Source organism: Heptranchias perlo, chromosome 32 (assembly GCF_035084215.1).
Source record: "Heptranchias perlo isolate sHepPer1 chromosome 32, sHepPer1.hap1, whole genome shotgun sequence".
Lineage (NCBI taxonomy): Eukaryota > Metazoa > Chordata > Chondrichthyes > Hexanchiformes > Hexanchidae > Heptranchias > Heptranchias perlo.
The window spans coordinates 25,073,454-25,092,970 of record NC_090356.1 but is presented as its reverse complement, the minus strand read 5'-3'; the positions used below and the strand labels follow the sequence as shown (position 1 = coordinate 25,092,970).

At 41.9% G+C, this 19,517-nt stretch overlaps 1 long non-coding RNA gene across 3 annotated transcripts in view; it reads right to left on the bottom strand.

The window, feature by feature from the left end:
- LOC137300862 (uncharacterized) overlaps positions 1 to 19,517 on the bottom strand; it is a 310,362-nt gene that overhangs the window by 66,832 nt on the left and 224,013 nt on the right. For 2 of the 3 annotated variants that reach the window (XR_010958167.1, XR_010958168.1), the window contains exon 5: positions 13,963 to 14,788. This is a non-coding gene — a long non-coding RNA (uncharacterized lncRNA). Of the gene's footprint in view, positions 1 to 13,962; positions 14,789 to 19,517 lie in introns of those variants that run through there. The other variant, XR_010958169.1, reaches the window with a different exon arrangement.

Here is a 19,517-nt window from a genome sequence, read left to right as displayed (position 1 = left end):
AGCATTACTTTGTATCAGTGATATTACACAATGATTAACGAGGAGATGTATTTAATGTGCCGTCCATCAGCAGTATGTACTTATTGATAAATCTGATTGTCAGTTTTTGTTTAAAAAGTTATTCTAAAAGTATGTGGTACATTTGGGCCAAGTGCTATCCTGCAAAGAAAAAAAGGTAATAGGGAATTTCAGCTGGTGAGACACCTACTAATGGTTTGTACTTGTTTTGGTGAAAGATTTTCTGAAAGGCTAGTCGTTTTCATTTTATGTAGACTGCAGAAAGTAGTCCCCAAAGCACCAGTAAAAATCCTGCAATCCCATTAATATAAATGTAATTTGACTTATTCAGTTACCATAAACCACTGGCTCTGATTTTCGGGGAAAGCAGCACCTTTGTATATTATAGGCAAGTCCACTGGCTTTTCATTCTCACAGAAAAATGGAAGGAATTGTAGATGAGATCCCCAAAATATCAGTAAAACTACAATAAAAATTGTTTTTTGATTTATTCAATTATAATTTACCAGTGGCTCAGATCGGAAAATAAGAACAGGACTAGTCCATTCAGCTCCTCATGTCTGTTCTGACATTCAATTAGATCATGGCTAATCAGTATCTTAACTCCATTTACCCGCTTTGGTTCCATATCCCTTGATATCCTTGCCTAACAAAAATCCATCAATCTCAGTTTTGAAATTTTCAATTGATCCCCAGCCTCAGCAGCTTTTTGGGGGAGAGTTCCAGATTTCCACTACCCTTTGTGTGAAGAAGAGCTTCCTGGCTTTACCCTTGAACGGCCGAGCTCTAATTTTAAGGTTATGCCGCCTTGTTCTGGACTCTCCCACCAGAGGAAATAGTTTCTCTCTATCTACCCTATCAAATCCTTTAATCATCTTAAATACCTCAATTATATCACCCCTTAATCTTCTATGCTCAAGGGAATACAAGCCTTGTCTATGCAACTTGTCCTCATAATTTAACCCTTTTAGCCCTGGTATCATTCTGGTGAATCTGCTTTTTGTGAATAGGACAGACCTGGACAATTTTCCACACTATCAGGTATATGCCAGTGTTGTAACAGTACTAGAACCGCTCGACTAAGGAAACAGCTAGTTCTGGAGCATGGGTCTTCAGCACTACAGCCAAGATACGTTCCCCTCCAAGTCACACACCATCCCGATTTGGAAATATATCGCCGTTCCTTCATCGTCGCTGGGTCAAAATCCTGGAACTCCCTTCCTAACAGCACTGTGGGAGAACCGTCACCACACGGACTGCAGCGGTTCAAGAAGGCGGCTCACCACCACCTTCTCAAGGGCAATTAGGGATGGGCAATAAATGCCGGCCTCGCCAGCGATGCTCACATCCCATGAACGAATTAAAAAAAACATCCATATCCTTTGCTGTAGCAGTGCACTCAGCCTTTTCTTGATGTCACATGGAATGAATCGAATCGGCTGAAGACTAGCACCTGTGGCGTCGAGGACCTCAGGAGGTGGCCGAGAAGAATCATCCGATCGACATTTCTGGCTGAAGATGGTTGCAAACACTTCAGCTTTGTCTTTTACATTCATGTACTGGGTTCCACCATCAATGAGGATGGGTATGTTCATAGAGCCTCCTACTCCTCCCGTTAGTTGCTTAATTGTCCATCACCATTCATGACTGGATGTGGTAGGGCTGCAAAGCTTTGACCTGATCTGTTAGTTGTGGGATCGCTTAGCGCTGTTTCCTGACAGCAACGTTTTATTTCCAGAATTTTTTTAACTGAATTCAAATTCTCAAGCTGCTATGGAGGGATTTGAACTCACATTCTCTGGATTATTAGTCCAGGCCTCTGGATTACTAGTTCAGTAACTTAACCGCTATCAGTATGTGCTGAGTTAGCTGCCCTCACCTTGCGCTAACTGGACAAGGTGCACTGAACTAAGAGGGGAAGAATCAGCATGGGTTTCTGCTCCTAATTGCCAAGTAGTGACTTCTGCTGGAAAGTGCATGGGTGTGGACATTGGGTGAGAACAGATTGGCTGTGATGTTCCCCACAGTTGAATAGCCAGCCAACACTCATTGAATCCTCTGTCAGTGTAAACTGGGATCTATATAATAAACACATTATAAACTCTATTAACTCAGTCACACACTTTGATAAGTATCTTACTCGTGAACTCCATTCATGGCTAATGAACCAAATGTTTCACTCAGTATTCAATAACCTGGTTTCCCCCTCAGTCTGCCATATCCGTACTGTATCTGATACTAGAGTACGGGCACCCAAGGACACAGAAATGGGCAGTGTGGCGCCAAGATCTGAGAGTAAATAGAAAGCTCACTGATGAAGCCCAGGAGCAAGCAGGACATCCTGGGCCTAGAGGTAGCTGTTGGAAGATCTTACATTGATATTTGGAAGCAAACTAGAGGGGTTAAATGGGAGCAGAAACACCAAGATCAGAGATTAAGCAGGAAACCAAGGTCTGGAGTCGAGGTTGGGAGAGAAGGATTAGGAGGCATGCATTGAGCTAGGGTTGAGCATGAGGTTTGCCTTGAGCCAGGACTGGGGGAGGGAGGTTGGGCTGGAAATCAGGGCTGGGAATGAGGGAGACCCAACCTGGAAGGAGTAAAAAAGAAGCGAGCAAAGATGGTGGCCTACAGATACTGAATTCCGCATCTGATTAATTTGTTCTACTCGTAATTAGCAGCAATCAATCAGATGAGGACACACCAACCCATCAGAGATTCAAATAGTTCCAACGAAGCTATTAACTCGCTGAGAAAAACAATGAGGTTCATATATTTCTGATGGATCAGCGTTCTGAAAAGGGACAGACATGAAAAGAAAGCGGAATTTTTTTTTAATCATTTAAGGGTAGAAATTAAATTAGCAATAATAACAGAAGAACACTTAAAGAATTCCTATGACTGTCCTCTATTTAAACAGATGTATTAACCTATTTAAAATAACCAAGTTAATGCCTGCACTATAACATAGGAAGGCCATGTAAACGCAAATGTTCATCCCCTAATGTAGCCAACAGTGAATCCTAGCCTATAAGATATTTTTCAATTATTTTAATTGTATGGAGTGAATATTACAGTAATAAAACTGTTCCTTATGTTTAATTTGGTTTGTTACTCTAATGTTTGTTTCAATGTTGGTGTATCAAATAAATCTAAAATCCAGTCAGCCAGGTTTCCAGTCATTCCCATAGGCTTACTGGTAGTCTAATGGTCAAACAATGACTATGTACTATATTTTACACAGGGAAAGGTTAATTTAATAGTGACCTGTTAGTTTTCATTAACTGTATTACATCTTTTATATCTGTACCAAATATAAGGGATATCCCTTTTAGCTGTGGGTCTGAAAATTACCTTGCTCACAAAATTATATCTTTTCTGCTTGTAAAATTATAGCTTAACCATAAATTTCCAGCTGGTATTGTCTAAAATGTTTGACACTGATAGCAAATAACTATGATTAAATATTCTTTATTGTAAAATATTGAATTGCATGTAATTTATAGTAATTAAGCATGCAGTTAACATGTCAATTCCCTTATTTAGTGCTTTTGTAGATATCATGTTCCACTAATTTACTTTATTGATCTAAATTACTCAGTCCTTTTCTTTGCACACTTCCATTTGAAATGCTACTGAATAAAGCAGTATGTTGCTCCTGGACATAAAAGTCTAAAATAACTGATGAATCCCACCATATATCCGGGTATTTCAGTCTCTTTACCATTGCTTGATATAGATTATATTGCCTGCTATTCAACTTAGCGGCCCTGAAATTCCATAGGGGTCCTACCAATCTCCTGCCATAACTCCAGCAGGAGACCGTTGGAGCTCCCAGAGAAATGGCATAAACAGCTGTTCACACTGTTTATCGGGTAGTTTTGCTGGTTTCCTCCCGGGTTACAGCAGGGGACCAGGTGAACTCCCACTGAATTTCAGGGCCAGCTTCTTGCTTTAAAATGACTTCAATGCTTTCAGAAGATTATATAGATGAACAAGTTATTGGCAACAAAGAGCAATATATTATCAGAGGTTCACTCCAATGTGCATACTTATTATCAAACAGCTACAATCAGAAAAAAATATTGTGGTAACACTTTTAGTTACTGGAATCAAAGAAGGTCAGTGTTGCTTATTCAACAGCCTCTTCGTACCAGGCACTTGTTACAGTGCCACATCATTACATCCACATACAACAAAGAAAGACTTGCATTATTAGTAGCACCTTATCACTTCTCAAAGCACTTCACAGACAATGAATAACAGCCCAGACTGATGGAATAAAAGTCTGCTCTGTTGGCGGTAAAGCGTTTATGGAAAATGAGTTTGGGTAGACTCAATTTAGTTGCCAGGGGATATAGGCCCATATGCAAACTAATCTTGATTTGGCGTTAAATAGAAAAGCTGGATCAAATGAGATACCAAGATAAATAGGAGGAGCAATAGAAAGTGTCTAGTGCAAACAGCTTTTCTGACATTAGTGTTGAGGCTTGTTGTTGGGGGTAGGAGGATCTTTACTCTATATCGAATTCTGTTAAATCTGACCTGGAACGCTTAAAGCTGATAGTGGATACCTGAAATGAGAGAGCGTTCCATTTCTGTGCACAAGCATCTCACACTCCGAGCATAAAATTTGCCAAAAATGGAAAATTAAACAAAACCAAAAACAGAATGCCACTTGTGAAAAGACATGATTGCATGCAACATTATTCATTATTTGTTTTGGGGATGCTTCCACCGAATATATTAAAGTAGAAAACTTATGCAAACATCTGTCCCCGGTGAGCTCCTGGGGCAAGATTAAATAGAGCTGCAATCATTCTTGTATTATAATCCCCTATTGTGTAACTGGAACGAGGTTCCAATTTGCCTTCATCTTTTTTCTTTCAAGCATGAAGATGTTCCAGTTGCAATCTGTTTTCCAGGTCGCAATCCTTGATTTCATGGCATAGACACTGCAATTGATCCCTTAAGTCCGTAGGGGGAGATTTCTCTTCTGTGTGCTTTTTCTCTATCTTGACCTTCCGCTTTATAGATTGGTACCAGTGAATGGATCCAAACTCACCCTATTTAGGTTGGCAATTACCATGAGAGAACACAGAGCAAGACAGAAGGCATGTGAGAAACTTTATCAGTAAGTTTCACTGCTGACCAATCACGGACCCAATGAAAATTTAGGAATGTGAAAATATTACAAGCAGGTGACTAATACATTAGAGATTATCCTTCCAAGCTGTTTGTTCATCACAATAGAATCTGTGAATATAGTTTTGAAAACAATTTAGAATATGAATCTGTAAATTTATCTGTAAAGTATAATTACCGAAAGGGTTTTCAGCTATATTCCCTACATTCTGCCTATTTCCTCATGTTGTTGACATCAAGACTTAACACATTGGGCCAGAATTTGCTGTCAAAATAACGGTGAGGTTAATGGCGCTCACCGTTATTTATGTGCAAATGGTACAGCAACTTCAGGTGAGGGCAGATGCGGGTTTAAACGTGGATATCCAAAAGTTGCTGTCCGAGATACGCCGCTCCACCATTAGTTTCGCGAAAACGACATCTCGCTGTCTGACTCACCATTGAAATGCATGAAGTTACTGTATTTGCTTGGTCGATACGAACTAAACTCGTCACAGGAAGTTAAGTCTTGTCCAGTTCAGTCTAAGTACTCTTCTAACGATGCGATAAATTTTAATTACTGCCTGTTAACCATTACAAGTGTGGAGTCTCGTTCCTTCACATATTAATTGTTGTTAGAGATTTTAAAAATATAAAATCCCCAAGTTTATTTTTTTACTTTTCCTTTCTGCCTCTTTTTTCTCTCTCTCTTAATCCAATCTTTCTTTCCATCTCTTTATTTCTCTTTCTGTACCTGGTTTGACATTAAATTCACCCCCTCTAATTTACACTTCTTTCTCAGCCCTTGCGCTGTTAATTTTACAATCCTTCAATCTGATTTGTTAAGGAGATACACAGTTGCTTGCCCTGTTCACTCTGGTCCCAGATGCCCGGTTTCCCTCGCAGATGCCGTTAGATGCCCTGCCCAGCAAATTATGGCCCAATGTCTCTTACTCTAAGTTATTCCTTCCTAGGACCTCAAAACAATGCAACTCCTTGGGAGTTGCATTGTTAATCATTTTTACATAAGATTTTGTTTCTTCAGTTATGTCACAGTCGATAAGGGATTCAAAACCAGCTTCACTAACAGAAATCATGTCCATTTTAGCTCAATATAGAATCATAGAAAGGTTACAGCACAGAAGAAGGCCATTCGGCCTATCAAGTCCATGCCGGCTCTATGTAAGAGCAATCCAGCTAGTCCCACTCCTCCACCCTATCCCCTTAGCCCTGCAATTTTTTCCTTTCATGTACTCGTCCAGTTCTCTTTTGAAGGCCATGAATAAGTCTGCCTCCACCACCTCCTCGGGCAGCGCATTCCAGATCCTAACCACTCGCTGTGTAAAAAAGTTTTTCCTCATGTCACCTTTGGTTCTTTTGCCAATCACCTCAAATCTTTGTCCTCTGGTCCTTGACCCTTCCGCCAATGGGAACAGTTTCTCTCTATCTACTCTAGACCCTTCATGATTTGGAATACCTCTAACCATATAATGTTATGACAATTGTTTGGTTGGCCAGCATTTATTGCCCATCCCTAATTGTCCTTGAGAAGGTGGTGGTGAGCCGCCTTCTTGAACTGCTGCAGTCTGTGTGGTGAAGGGTCTCCCACAGTGCTGTTAGGAAGGGAGTTCCAGGATTTTGACCCAGCGACGGTGAAAGAACGGTGATATATTTCCAAATTGGGATGGTGTGTGACTTGGAGGGCAAGGTGTAGGTGGTGTTGTTCCCATGTGCCTGCTGCCCTTGTCCTTCTAGGTGGTAGAGATCACGAGTTTGGGAAGTGTTGTCGAAGAAGCCTTGGCAAGTTGCTGCAATGCATCCTGTAGATGGTACACACTGCAGCCACTGTGCGCCGGTGGTGAAGGGAGTGAATGTTTAGGGTGGTGGATGGGGTGCCAATCAAGCGGGCTGCTTTGTCCTGGATGGTGTCGAGCTTCTTGAGTGTTGTTGGAGCTGCACTCATCCAAGCAAGCGGAGAGTACTCCTGACTTGTGCCTTGTAGATGGTGGAAAGGCTTTGGGGAGTCAGGAGGTGAGTCAGTCGTCGCAGAATACCCAGCCTCTGACCTGCTCTCGTAGCCACAGTATTTATGTGGCTGGTCCAGTTAAGTATCTGGTCAATGCTGACCCCCAGGATGTTGGGGGTCACCATTAACCAGATGTGGTTAGACTCTCTCTTGTTGGAGATGGTCATTGCCTGGCACTTGTCTGGCACGAATGTTACTTGCCATTTATCAGCCCAAGCCTGGATGTTGTCCAGGTCTTGCTGCATGCGGGCCCGGACTGTTTCATTATCTGAGGGGTTGCAAATGGAACTGAAAACTGTGCAATCATCAGCGAATATCCCCATTTTTGACTTTATGATGGAGGGAGGGTCATTGATGAAGCAGCTGAAGATGGTTGGGCCTAGGACACTGCCCTGAGAAACTCCTGCAGCAATGTCCTGGGGCTGAGATGAGAGAGGAAGCAAGACACTCAATTCAAACTCAAAGATGCTGTATGATTGTTCAGCTATATGTCTGGTTGACAGTTCTTTGAATTTAACAAACAGTTATTGAAATTCTGCTTGACTCCAATTACTGCCTCGGAGGAACTTAATCAGCCTACGTGTTACAAATCACCAAGTTTGACCTAAATCCTTTGAAAAGAAAGCAGTCACTGTGAAATTTTCAAAGAGAAATAAGTGGGTTGGCTCACTGAGCTGTCAATGAAAGTTACTGCCCTAAATTGAGAGCCTACCATTTGATGAGGGAGTCTGCAAACACCTGCCTAGCTAAGCCCTCCCCCACCCCACTGTAAAAATGTAATGGACTGACACCTGGACCCTCAGAAATAGAGAAATGTTTGAGATTGTACATAGCATTCCTAATTAATAGCTAATTAACACTTCAAATTGTCCATATGAGCTTAAACAAACTTTTCGGCTGCGTTGAGAAAAAATTTTGAATCTATCATTACAGAAATATTAGCTCTGATTTTAACTCAGGACAGGAATCGGGCAGGCAGGGGCCAAGGCGAGTTCCAAACCCCCCTGACTGCGACAGCGTGTTATCTGGGCAATTTTAACTCACAGACCTCATGTGCATGTCCCTGGTCAGTTACCCGCCCAAAATGGGCAGGAAGCAACGGCTGGCCGATGGGCAAGACTGAAGGAATGGAAGGGCTTCCTCGCTCAGGCCACTGGTTAAAATAGCAGTCGGGTCCCAATGGCGTCATTCAAGCCTGATCTGTGTATTTTAAGAAGAACTCTGCCGGTTACCAGTGGGGCTCCTTGACGCCTACTCAGAAGAGCAGGTTAAAATTGAAGACTGTGGGAAGGGAGAGGAAACTCGATGGGCAAATATCCTGACTAAATTTAACTGCCCGCCCGCTCGGTTTCCACCAGGCGGGCAGGGTAAAATTGACCTTAATATTATTTAAAAATCCAGCTCAGAGAACTCCGGAAAAATCCAACTTGTCACATTTATGTGGAGGGTTAACTCAGGAGATGCATTTTTGTTGTTTTTGATATTTCGAGGAGATTAGTTAAAGTTTGCAATTATTTTAAATGTACTATTTGTACTGAGCACTGTTCTCTTATGGCTTCATATTCAATAGAATTGTCTAGTGGTGTATAGCCTTACAGAATGTTATTCTTCTGCCTGTCAAAGATGAGGAGATCCATAAGCGGCATGTGATATATTCCAGCAAGATGAAGTACAGTGATAAAATTTCTTGTTCAACCCCTGGTCCTCGATACAGTTATCTGGATATTGGGCAGGAAAATGCAGTTTGTAATTTAGGCTCCAGGTTAATGACTGACTTGCTTTCTTTCTATTTTTAAAATTGTTTTGCATTTGCTTCAAAGTGTGACATCTGATACGAGATGTCTGGTGTATGACAGATGTGTAATAGATATTGATATAGATTTGCACAGGACTGGGTCACCACAAATTTAAATTTAAATTTTCTGCATATAAATCCATAAATGCAGCGGGCAGTTTATGAATTTTTAAAAAATATTTGTTAATCTATGGCTTCTTGTCTAGTAAGTTTTGTATCCTCTTTCTCCGTATAAAGTGTAAGTTTACTAGATCTGTATGAGGTGCAAACTTAACCTGATCTGCTCTTATTATGTGACAGATGATCAATGCTGTATTCCCACAATTACATTTGCTACTGCTTACGTGATGACTATCTCTCAGCAAAATATCTCAAAAACTGAATTTCTGTTCGAAATTCATTTTGTGCGAAATTGCTGCAAGTCTCCAGTTGTGCGAAATGCCCTTCCTCATATTACCTTTAGTTCAATCTTAATACAAATTCCTCAAGATGTCAAAGGGCAAGGTCTTCATGAATTCATGCTCAGCAAACCTTGTTTCCGCTATGTGGGATGCAGCGATGTAAACTGAATCAAAACATATTGGCCTAGAAGTTGGATTGCACCCGAATCGGGGTGTGTCCCTGGTGCAGCGCACGCTGCACGGGCCTAATGAGGCCAGCAGTAGGACCACGGAAAATTGGTCTGCCCACCTCATTAGGATAGTACCAGCGAGTTGCGAGCGCCTGCTGTGGCCCCAGAGACAGCTCGCTGGTCGTGAGGGAGGAGCAAATTCGGCCAGCTGGGGCGCCAGCCAAGGTCCTTAGGTGAGTCTTGGGGTCCAGGGTGGGCACTGGCCAGCGGCCTGCAGCAGCCTGCAATTTTAATGTGGAGCCAGGAAGACTACATTCAGGTAAGTAAAAAACTTAAAATTTAACCTTTTAGGTGGCAGCCTCCAGTAGTCCCTTTAACGACCACTGGTTTAGCTGCTGTGCGCCTGAGAAAACTGACTGTAACACGCACAGAACATACTATCGTTAGTCACCAAAGAATTTTACAAAGGGGCCTGAAACAGGCGTTAGGCTTCTAATTTACATAAGCAATGGGCCTAATGCCAGTTTCAAGCGGGAGCCCTGGACGATGCCCCTAACAAGATGCGCCAAACAATATGGCGTGCAGTGCACTTCTGGTGCAGACTGAGCACGCCACACTGAGTCGTACAGCATCTATTTTCTGCCCACAATCGAATGTCTAGACCATTGTATTGCGATCGTTAGCATCTCTTCAGGCTGTTCTTCTTCTTCCAACTAAAAGATTTGCTAAACACTTTTACACTGACAATAGACATGCATTCTCCCTCTGTTGCCTATGCTCTTCAGTGTGAACAACCCAACTGCTGTAACACATAGACCCATAATCAAATCTGTAATTAGATAAAGGTGTCCTGTTGTTACACTCTCAAGCAATCAAATCTCCAATGGAGCCCATCAAGCCTATGAAGAGCAGAACCCATTCCAATTGTCAAGGAGAGAGTATGATGTGTGGAAATCATTCTGCCAAGGCAGGACTATCACAAGAATGTGAAGTGAAAGTGCCTTTTCAGGAAGATAATGCCTCTTTAAATCCCTCACCAGCACAAAGTCTGAAACTGTCCAGTGATGAACTGCTATTGCCCTGTTTGACAGGCTACATGAACTAGCTCCTTGAGTCGGTACAATCCGAAGCCATTAAGACCACTTGGCTTGATAAGGCTGACCTACTGTATGCCAGAGAGTTCCTCCACAATATCAGAAAAATATCTCTGAGCCCTCAGTCTCTACAGGATAATGAAAGCAGCACAAGACAGCTTCAGAGCCTCAGGTATACCTTCATAATTACACCAAGAACAGAAGAGTTTCTGCAGATGCCCCTCAATATTCTGCATTAGCCCAAGACATAATTCATACTGACTCTCAGCAGCAAAGCTTTACACATCACTTCTCCTGTCTGTCTAACGTTTTCCCATAAAGTGTCAGCACTTGAAACATTCCTTGTATGCAGCAGTGTAGAGTTACCTGTCTACTTGGTGAACCACAGTTCTTCAAGCGTGCATTAGCTCACAGGAAGGCTCAGATGTGTCTGCTGGAGCACAGTACCAGTTCTCAAGGTCTCCTTTTGCTCTCAGCAATCATCAGTTTCAATTTTCTAAGTTGTTAGTCCTTGAACAGTTGTCTTCAGCTATCATCCTATTGTTGTATCGCTTACTCTATAATTGAATATATAGGTTTGGATGGACCAGAGTCCCAAAACCATTAACCTGTATTGTACTTTCATTTGCACAATTTCAGTGTTTGAGTTAAATAAATTTCAGTACTCAATAAAATTCTGTGAATGAGTTACATGTTGAACCACATGCGACTTTTCTCCCCAATCTTTTTTCCCTTAAATAATGTTGTTTCAAGCTGGGGTTTTATCCCATGGACGTTAACAGTTCCCTGATACCCCACATTTTAAAAGTAATGTGTATTCTCAAGTTTAAAAAAAAGCACCAAGACATAAAGCAGCTAATATACTAAAAGGAAGTTACTCACACCAGAGTTTAAACAATAAGCAATTTGTTAACTAACTGGCTAATCAGAAAACACCTCCTACCTATTGTGTTAGAAAACCCTTTGACGTCTGTCTGTCTGTGAAAAGAGATTGAAGATAGAGTGCAAATCATGGAGTAAGAGAGAGGCTTTTAAAACAGTCAAGCAAGAAAGAGCTGCAAAAAGGATGGAATACAAGAGAGAGGTTAGAAAATTAGCTTTAAGCCAAGCAAGATCACCCACTGAAGCAGTATGTTCAATATTTATATATTACGCAAAGACGTGTCATATAGATGAAAATAAATGAATCTGATCATTCTGTTGTTCTGTACGTTCATCTGAGCAGGAACTAAAGTAGCTTAAAGATTCACATCAAGTCTCATCTCACCAACTGTTCACTCGGTCTGCCTTTGGAGAGATTGAAGAAATACACGTGCAAAAGACATGTGTATCCTGTCCAAATCTCATGGTGTTAGTTTAGTTACATCCCTGGGTTATGCTATCGTACAAGTAGACATGGGGCAGTGTGAGTCTGCACTCATAAAAGTAAGATGTTTAGACTGCCTAAAGGAGTAACTGTTGCTGCTGAACCCAAAAAGATATCTACGGCAGGAGATCCTGGAATAGTGGGCAAGCATTGTTCAGTAGCTGCAGCCAAGGGGCCAGAAATCGCTCCTGAAATAAGAGGAGCTCAACAGCGCTTTTAGTGACGAATTGAAGGAGCAAATTCCTGCATTTGCACATGCTCAGTGAAACACGGAAATCCGCAACTTGCTCCTCGTAATTCAGTACATACCACTAAAAGGCACTTGAGTAGTTAAACTACCGTGGTCAACAAATCAGGTAAGAAACAGTATCAAGCTAAAAGCAATGGTTTACACAAATGCAAGGAAAAGTGGAAATCCAGCCCAACTGGGAAAGCTATAAAGAGTAAAAAGGGATACAAAAAAACTAATAAGATGCAAAAAGGAAGATGAAAAAACTAGCAAGGGATACCAAAGCTAACAGCAATATATTAAGAGAAAGAGAGTGGTAAATGTGAATATGGGTTCATTAAAGACAAGACTATAATGAACAATAAGGAAATTGCAGACTTTTTAAATGAGTACTTTCTATCCATTTTCACAGTAGATGAAGAGGACAAAATACCAGCGGTACAAATGAACCTGAAAATAAGTCAAGCAGAGGAACCTTGTGGATTTAATAATTAAAATAGTAATGAAGAAAATGATGGGATTTAAAATAGTCAAATGTGCAGGACCTGATGGGTTCCCATAATATTAAAAGAAATAAGTGAGAAAATTGCAGATGCCTTAATCATCATTTCCCAAAGCTCTTTAGACTCATAAATTGCGCCTTGGGATTAGAAATTTGTCACCCCATTATTTAAAAAGGGAGGAAGGGAGAAACCGTAGAAACTATAGGCCTGTCAGTTAAACATCAGTTGTGAGGAATTACTGGAATCTATCATTAGAGACAGAGTGACTGAGTACTTGGAAAAGTATGAGCTGATCAAAGAGATTCAGCATGGATTCATGAAGGGTAGGTCATGTCTGACTAATCCAATTGAATTTTGTGAAGAGGTCACCAGCATGGTGATAGGGAAGTGTCTATGGATGTCGTCTATATGGACTTTCAGGAGGTATTTGATGATGGTCCGGACAAGAGATTATTAGCAAAAATGAGTGCCCGTGGAATTGGAAGTAAACTTGTGATGTTGGTTGGTGTGTGTGTGTGTCTGGGTGTTTGTACGATACAAGGAGGGACTGCTTGTTTCAAGAATGTATGTGAACATTCTTTGAGAAAGTGACGATCTAACTGGGCAGCAGAAGACCCTTCTGCACCATGTTCCTAAGACTTCCAAAGTCATTTGACAAAGTTTCACGTTAGTTAATATCAACGATGTAGGGATCCAGGATAACTCTATAAGAAATTGGTTGAAAACAGAGAGGAGTTTTTTAAGGTGTTATCGGGATGGGGCAATGTACTGAAAGGCATGACCCCTGGCTGGGTGTTGGGTCCATTACTGCTTCAAACTTACATCACTGAATTTGCCTACAGAAAAGCTATGCAATGTTGGGGAAATTTGCAGATGAAAGCAAATTATCAGGCACAGGGACACTCGGAAATTACAGAACGATGTGGGTAAAGTAGGTAAATGGCCATGGCGATGGCAGATGGAATTGAATGTAGATAAGTCTAAAGTACTGCATATAAAGGAAGCAAAAATAGAGAACTCACATTTTCCATTCATGGTATTGAAATAGTTGGGGAGGAAGCTGAGAGATACCTACGGTCGTTATTAAAGTGACACTCAACATATCCATTTCATGGGGTAGATTTTCACCCTCACTGCTTGGATAAATGCAATGCAAATCTGATGGGTTCTACAAAGGACGGGTGATCCGTTCCGCCACATTACCACCCCAGCGGTGAAGATGAAATTTGACCCTTATAAATTCGCCAGAAATACGGAATGGAGGAACTAATTGGGTCCCAGAAGAATTCTGACACCAGAGTGCATAAAATTATGATTGACATGGAACGCGTTTGTTTGTAGGGAGGTATATTCATTAGATCAATGGTTTGGATGGACATTTATTCTTATTATATCACCCCAGTGTTATATGCTATGAATTATAATAAGTGTCCCAGCGTATACCTGTGTTTCTCTTTCCTTCCGGAGTTGTCACAGTTTGATCCTAATTGACATCCTCAGACGTGGTGCATTTCAAACTCATGATCTAGTGTATCTGCAGAAGCTGCCCCTGGAGTGAACACTGCTCAGGGTTAGTCATAGTTTGCATAGTGTGATACATCAACTGTAGGAGAGAGAACAGGCCCGTGATATCTTCCACTGTTAACAGACGTCTGCTTTCCTTTTAAAGCCACATTCTGATATTTACAAACAATTGGAGTTTAAATCATTTCTGGTGGCAGTTTGCTCCGGTTCTCTATTGGCGATTTCAGCAGTGTTGACTGCAGAGTGCATGTTATTGGTTGTTCCCAAACTCAAGTCGTTGTTTCACCTTTGATTTGAGCTCTATTTGCTAGTCCTTAATACGGCGGAGGGGATACTGCTGGGAACAGCTTATGACCGCTGTTTGTTCCTTCTCCCAGCGAATTCAGTCCATCACATGAGGGGGATCAGTCAGCTGCCTTTACAATATCCAGATACGTGGCACCTGATGCAGCTTGCAAACTTCAGACAGTGATGGTAAGTATGTTGTTATCTCCTCCTGCAGGAACTGTGGGCTCGTGTATCGAGTCAAGTTCATTTCCTGCTAAGAAAATAAAACAACAATACACGTTTTTCCAAACATTCTTTTCCGTCACTTTGTAAGAGTAATTTCAGAAAAGAATCTTGCCAGCAGAATTTGAGAAAGTTTGATCTCTGACAATCACCAAATACCTTTTTACTGTGGTAAATTAAAAATAACAACAATAATAAAATCATTAATATTATTTAATATCAACATTAGTGTTTATCATTTTCAAGTTGCATTTGTCCCATGGTGTCTTTTTTAATCTAAAGTGTCAATTTCAATTTTGAAAATATTTCCGCTGGTTGGGGATTCTAGGAGTAGGGGACACAGTCTAAAAATTAGAGCCAGACCTTTCAGGAGTGAGATTTGAAAACACTCCTACACACAAAGGGTGGTAGAAGTTTGGAACTCTCTTCCGCAAATGGCAATTGATACTAGCTCAGTTGCTAATTTTAAATCTGAGATAGATAGCTTTTTGCCAACCAAAGGTATTAAGGGATATGGGCCAAAGGTAGGTATATGGAGTTAGATCACAGATCAGCCATGATCATATCAAATGGCAGAGTGGGCTCGAGGGGCTGAATGGCCTACTCCTGTTCCCTATGTTTTATTAAACTTATAAACATGGTGTCATATTATAAGTGTATTTCAATTGGTACCAATTGTAAAACAAAGGGAATAAAATTGGTCTTCAGCGCTAGCAAAATGGTTTATTTTGTAATATGGTGAAAGCATTAATACGGTGTAATTGACGCTCGTAATCCATACTGGAATAGTGGGCAAGCATTGTTATAGAATCGTTACAGCACAGAAGGAGGCCATTCGTCCCATCGAGCCTGTGCCAGCTCTTTGTAAGAGTAATCCAGTTGGTCCCATTCCCCTGCTCTTTCCCCGAAGCCCTGCAAATTTTTTCCCTTCAATTATTTATCCAATTCCCTTTTGAAAGCCACAATTGACTCTGCATCCACCACCCTTTCAGGCAATGCATGTTTGATCATAACCATTCGCTGGATAAAAAAGTTTTTGCTCACGTCGCCTTTGGTTCTTTTGTAAATCACTTTAAATCTGTGTCCTCCGATTCTCAACACTTCTTCCAATGGGAACAGTTTCTACTCTATCTAAACCCGTCATGATTTTGAACACTTCTATCAAATCTCCTCTCAACCTTCTCTGCTCTAAGGAGAAAGCCCCAGCTTCTCCAGGCTATCCACGTAACTGAAATCCCTCATCCCTGGAACCATTCTAGCAAATCTTTTCTGCACCTTCCATAAGGCCTTCACATCCTTCCTAAAGTGCTGTGTCCAGAATTGGACACAATACACCAATTGTGGCCGAACCAATGCTTTACAAAGATTCGACATAACTTCCTTGCTTTTGTACCCTATGCCTCTATTTATAAACCCCAGGATCCCGAATGCTTTTTTAACCACTTTCTCAACCTGTCCTGCCACCTTCAAAGCTTTGTGCACATATACTCCCAGGTATCTCTGTTCCTGCACCCCCTTTAGAATTGCACCATTTAGTTTATATTGCCTCTCCTCGTTCTTCCTGCCAAAATGTATCACTTCGCACTTCTCTGCATTAAATTTCGTCTGCCACGTGTCCGCCCATTCCACCAGCCTGTCTGTGTCCTCTTGAAGTCTATTACTATACTCCACACTGTTTACTATACTCAGTCCCTGCAGTCAAGGTCTCCTGTTTTTTCCCCACATCCTAAATCATGATAGCCAATTCACCCACCTCTTCAAAAAAAAAAAAAGTTGATTTGAAAGACAAAAGTTGGGGGGTTGGCAAATAATGAGAAGGACCGTAAAATACTTCAGGAGGACATAGACAGCTCAGCAGAATGGACAGACTGGTGGAAGATGCAATTTAATGCAGAGAAATGGGCAGTGATGTATTTTGGGAGGATGTCAAGGGCAGCATTTTATTCAGACTTTACACTACCCAGAGGAGGAATACCACTCTAATTTGTTGAAAAATATGGTGGTCTCTCTTGTTAAGAAGCTTCAAGGCTATCAGTGTGAAAGAAATTCCTTGTTTTTAAGATGTCACCTCAGACAAAGTTTTACCTGCCACACCGTTGTCTCCACACTCCAATTTATTAAATCATACCCTAAACTCTGCTGTCCAAACACATTTACCTACTTTGTGGACCCCCTCACACTCACACCGTCAGGATGGGGGGGGTCCATTGCTGCATTCATCACTCCATTGGAGGACAAGCAACATCACCAGCCTCGCCAGGCATGCCGTCCACCTCCACCACGTGGAGCTACACAACACAGTGCTGCGCAACAGGCACCTGCACAAAGTAGTCGTGTAACTACACATACACCCACTGTAGGGTGACCCAATGGGTGGCATCAAGTGTGGGTGTTCGTGGAGAACCTCATGAAAGGGCATTATTGCACAAGCCAGTCAAGAATGGCCAAGATGTGGCAGTAGTGGTGACAATATAATATGTGATATGAGTTGATCAGAAATCAAATATAAGTAAAAACTCTGACAAACCCTCAAAAACCCTTGTGCATCCCCTTCATGCTCACGACACGTTTGCCTTACGCTTCCTACTGCACATATGTGATGCATGCCCTGTGGCTGCAGCACAGGTAGTGGCAGATGGGGTGAGGCTGACCGTGAAAGAGGTGCATGAGAGGGTGAGTATGAGATAGAGCCATGAGATTGTATGAGGATTGGGTTGAGTGGTAGTGGTGGGATGAGTACTGGCGAGGTGAGTAAGTGCAGGTTAGATGAGGATAAGCTTTGAGTGGGAGTGAGGAGTGATGTGATAGAGTAGTGTTGGCAGTGCTGAAGGAGATGTGGGGTGGGGGCGGAGATGTGGTAGACAGAGTGTAGGGGAATGAGTAAGTGTGCTCACTTCGGCTGACCTACTTAGGTCATTGAAGCGTCTCCTGCACTGTATGCAGGTGCGTGATATGTTGATGGTGCTGGTGACCTCCTCTGCCGCCTCGAGCCAGGCCTTCGTGGTGGCAGAGGCAGGCCACTTCCTCCCCGCCGGGAAGAAGATCTCTGTCCTCCCCCTCCTCCTCACCCCATCCAGTAGGAACTGGAATGAGGCATCATTAAACCTGGGAGCAGCCTTTTCCCTGGGCTGCTCCATGCTGTAATTTTGGCTCCTTTCTGCAGCATCAGTCAGTGGAGGACTGCCGCTTTAAATAGGGCTCCTCCAGCTGACAGCTTATGATGCGGGTGCGCAGTCCGCCCGCTGCGCAGCTTTCCAGCGCAAACCCCGGAAGCCGAGGTAAGTAGCTTCAATTTACTTACAATCGCATGGGGAACCCACCAATTTTACTGGGTGGGTTACCCAAGCACCCAGTCGACCCCCCCCCCCCCCCCCCCAGCTGGCAACCCGCCTCCCTCCTAATATCGGGCCCGTTATGATAGGATTGTACAAGGCAATGGTTCGGCTAAAGAGTACTGTGTGCAGAGGTGGTGCCCCATTATAGAAGGGACATTAAAGCCTCAGAAAGTATACAGCATAGATTCACAAGATGATACCAGGGATAAGAAATAATAACTGTGAGAAGATGCTTGAGATTATGGCAATATTTTCACTGAAGCAGTGAAGGCTAAGGTGAGATTTGCTTGAGGTTTATAAAATTCTGTAGAGTTTCGATAGCATGAATAGGAAAAGACTATTTGCTCTGGTTGAGGAGTCAGTAATGGGAGGTCATCAATTTAAAATTATCACTAAGAGAGTAAGGAGAGAGATTTGGAGAAATTTCTTTGTGTGGAAAGTTGTTGGAGAATGGAATGGTTTGCCACAGAGGGTAGTTGAGACAAAAACAATTTCATCTTTTAAGGGAAGAATAGATAAACATTTGAAGCAGAGGAAAATACAGGAATATGCGGAGAGAGCAAGGCAGTGGGATTAGTTTTGGATCGCTCCAGCAAAGAGATAGCTTGGACACAATGGGCCCTAAACTTCTGTGGTTCTAGAGGACCTCTCTGACCACAAGTCTGGCACTCATCTGACTGAGCTACTTAATACTATATAGGCTCTTGCATGAAGACTGGCCACTTTAGCAAGGTACCAGAGACTGCCAGCTTTTATCAAACTATATCCCAGCATGAGTCAGCATCCTCACGGAGGAAGGAAGTTGCCTAAATGAGGCAAAACTTAAATATATGTTAGTTTGCTGTAATCATTTAGTAATTTCCTTGTGGAAAATAAAATAGCTCCACATGATAATAGTGACACATGATAAGTATAAACCACTGACTAGGAATCATCATGTAGCCTAAACACACGTCTGTTAAAAAGGTTTCAGCCATGCATGTTAGCAAGAAAAAAAACGTTTGCATCAACAGCAATAATTCATGATGTTGCAGACTGGGTTAACTAGTTCTTTCATCCCAGTGTTTGGATCACATACACTTCACAACTAATTTAGTTTTGGGGATAACTAACAGAGCTCCCGTGGTATTGCACACAGTAAGGCAGTGCATAAGCTGCTTTATAAAGCCATTGTTTTTTTACCATGTAATGCACAATATATTATTCTGCTCAGGTGCGACTGTGTGTAACCTAGTTTGTGCCTTTACAGTCACAAGGTCTAATTCCTGAGGTCAGCTCTTAGGCAGATCCTGAGGTCAATTAGATGTCAGAAGAAACTAGCTGGTAAAGACTCGCTCTCTTTTTCATACTTTTTTAAAACCATTACACAGAAATTTGCATGTGTGACAAAATGTGACAACTTAAATTATGATGGACACATCTTAA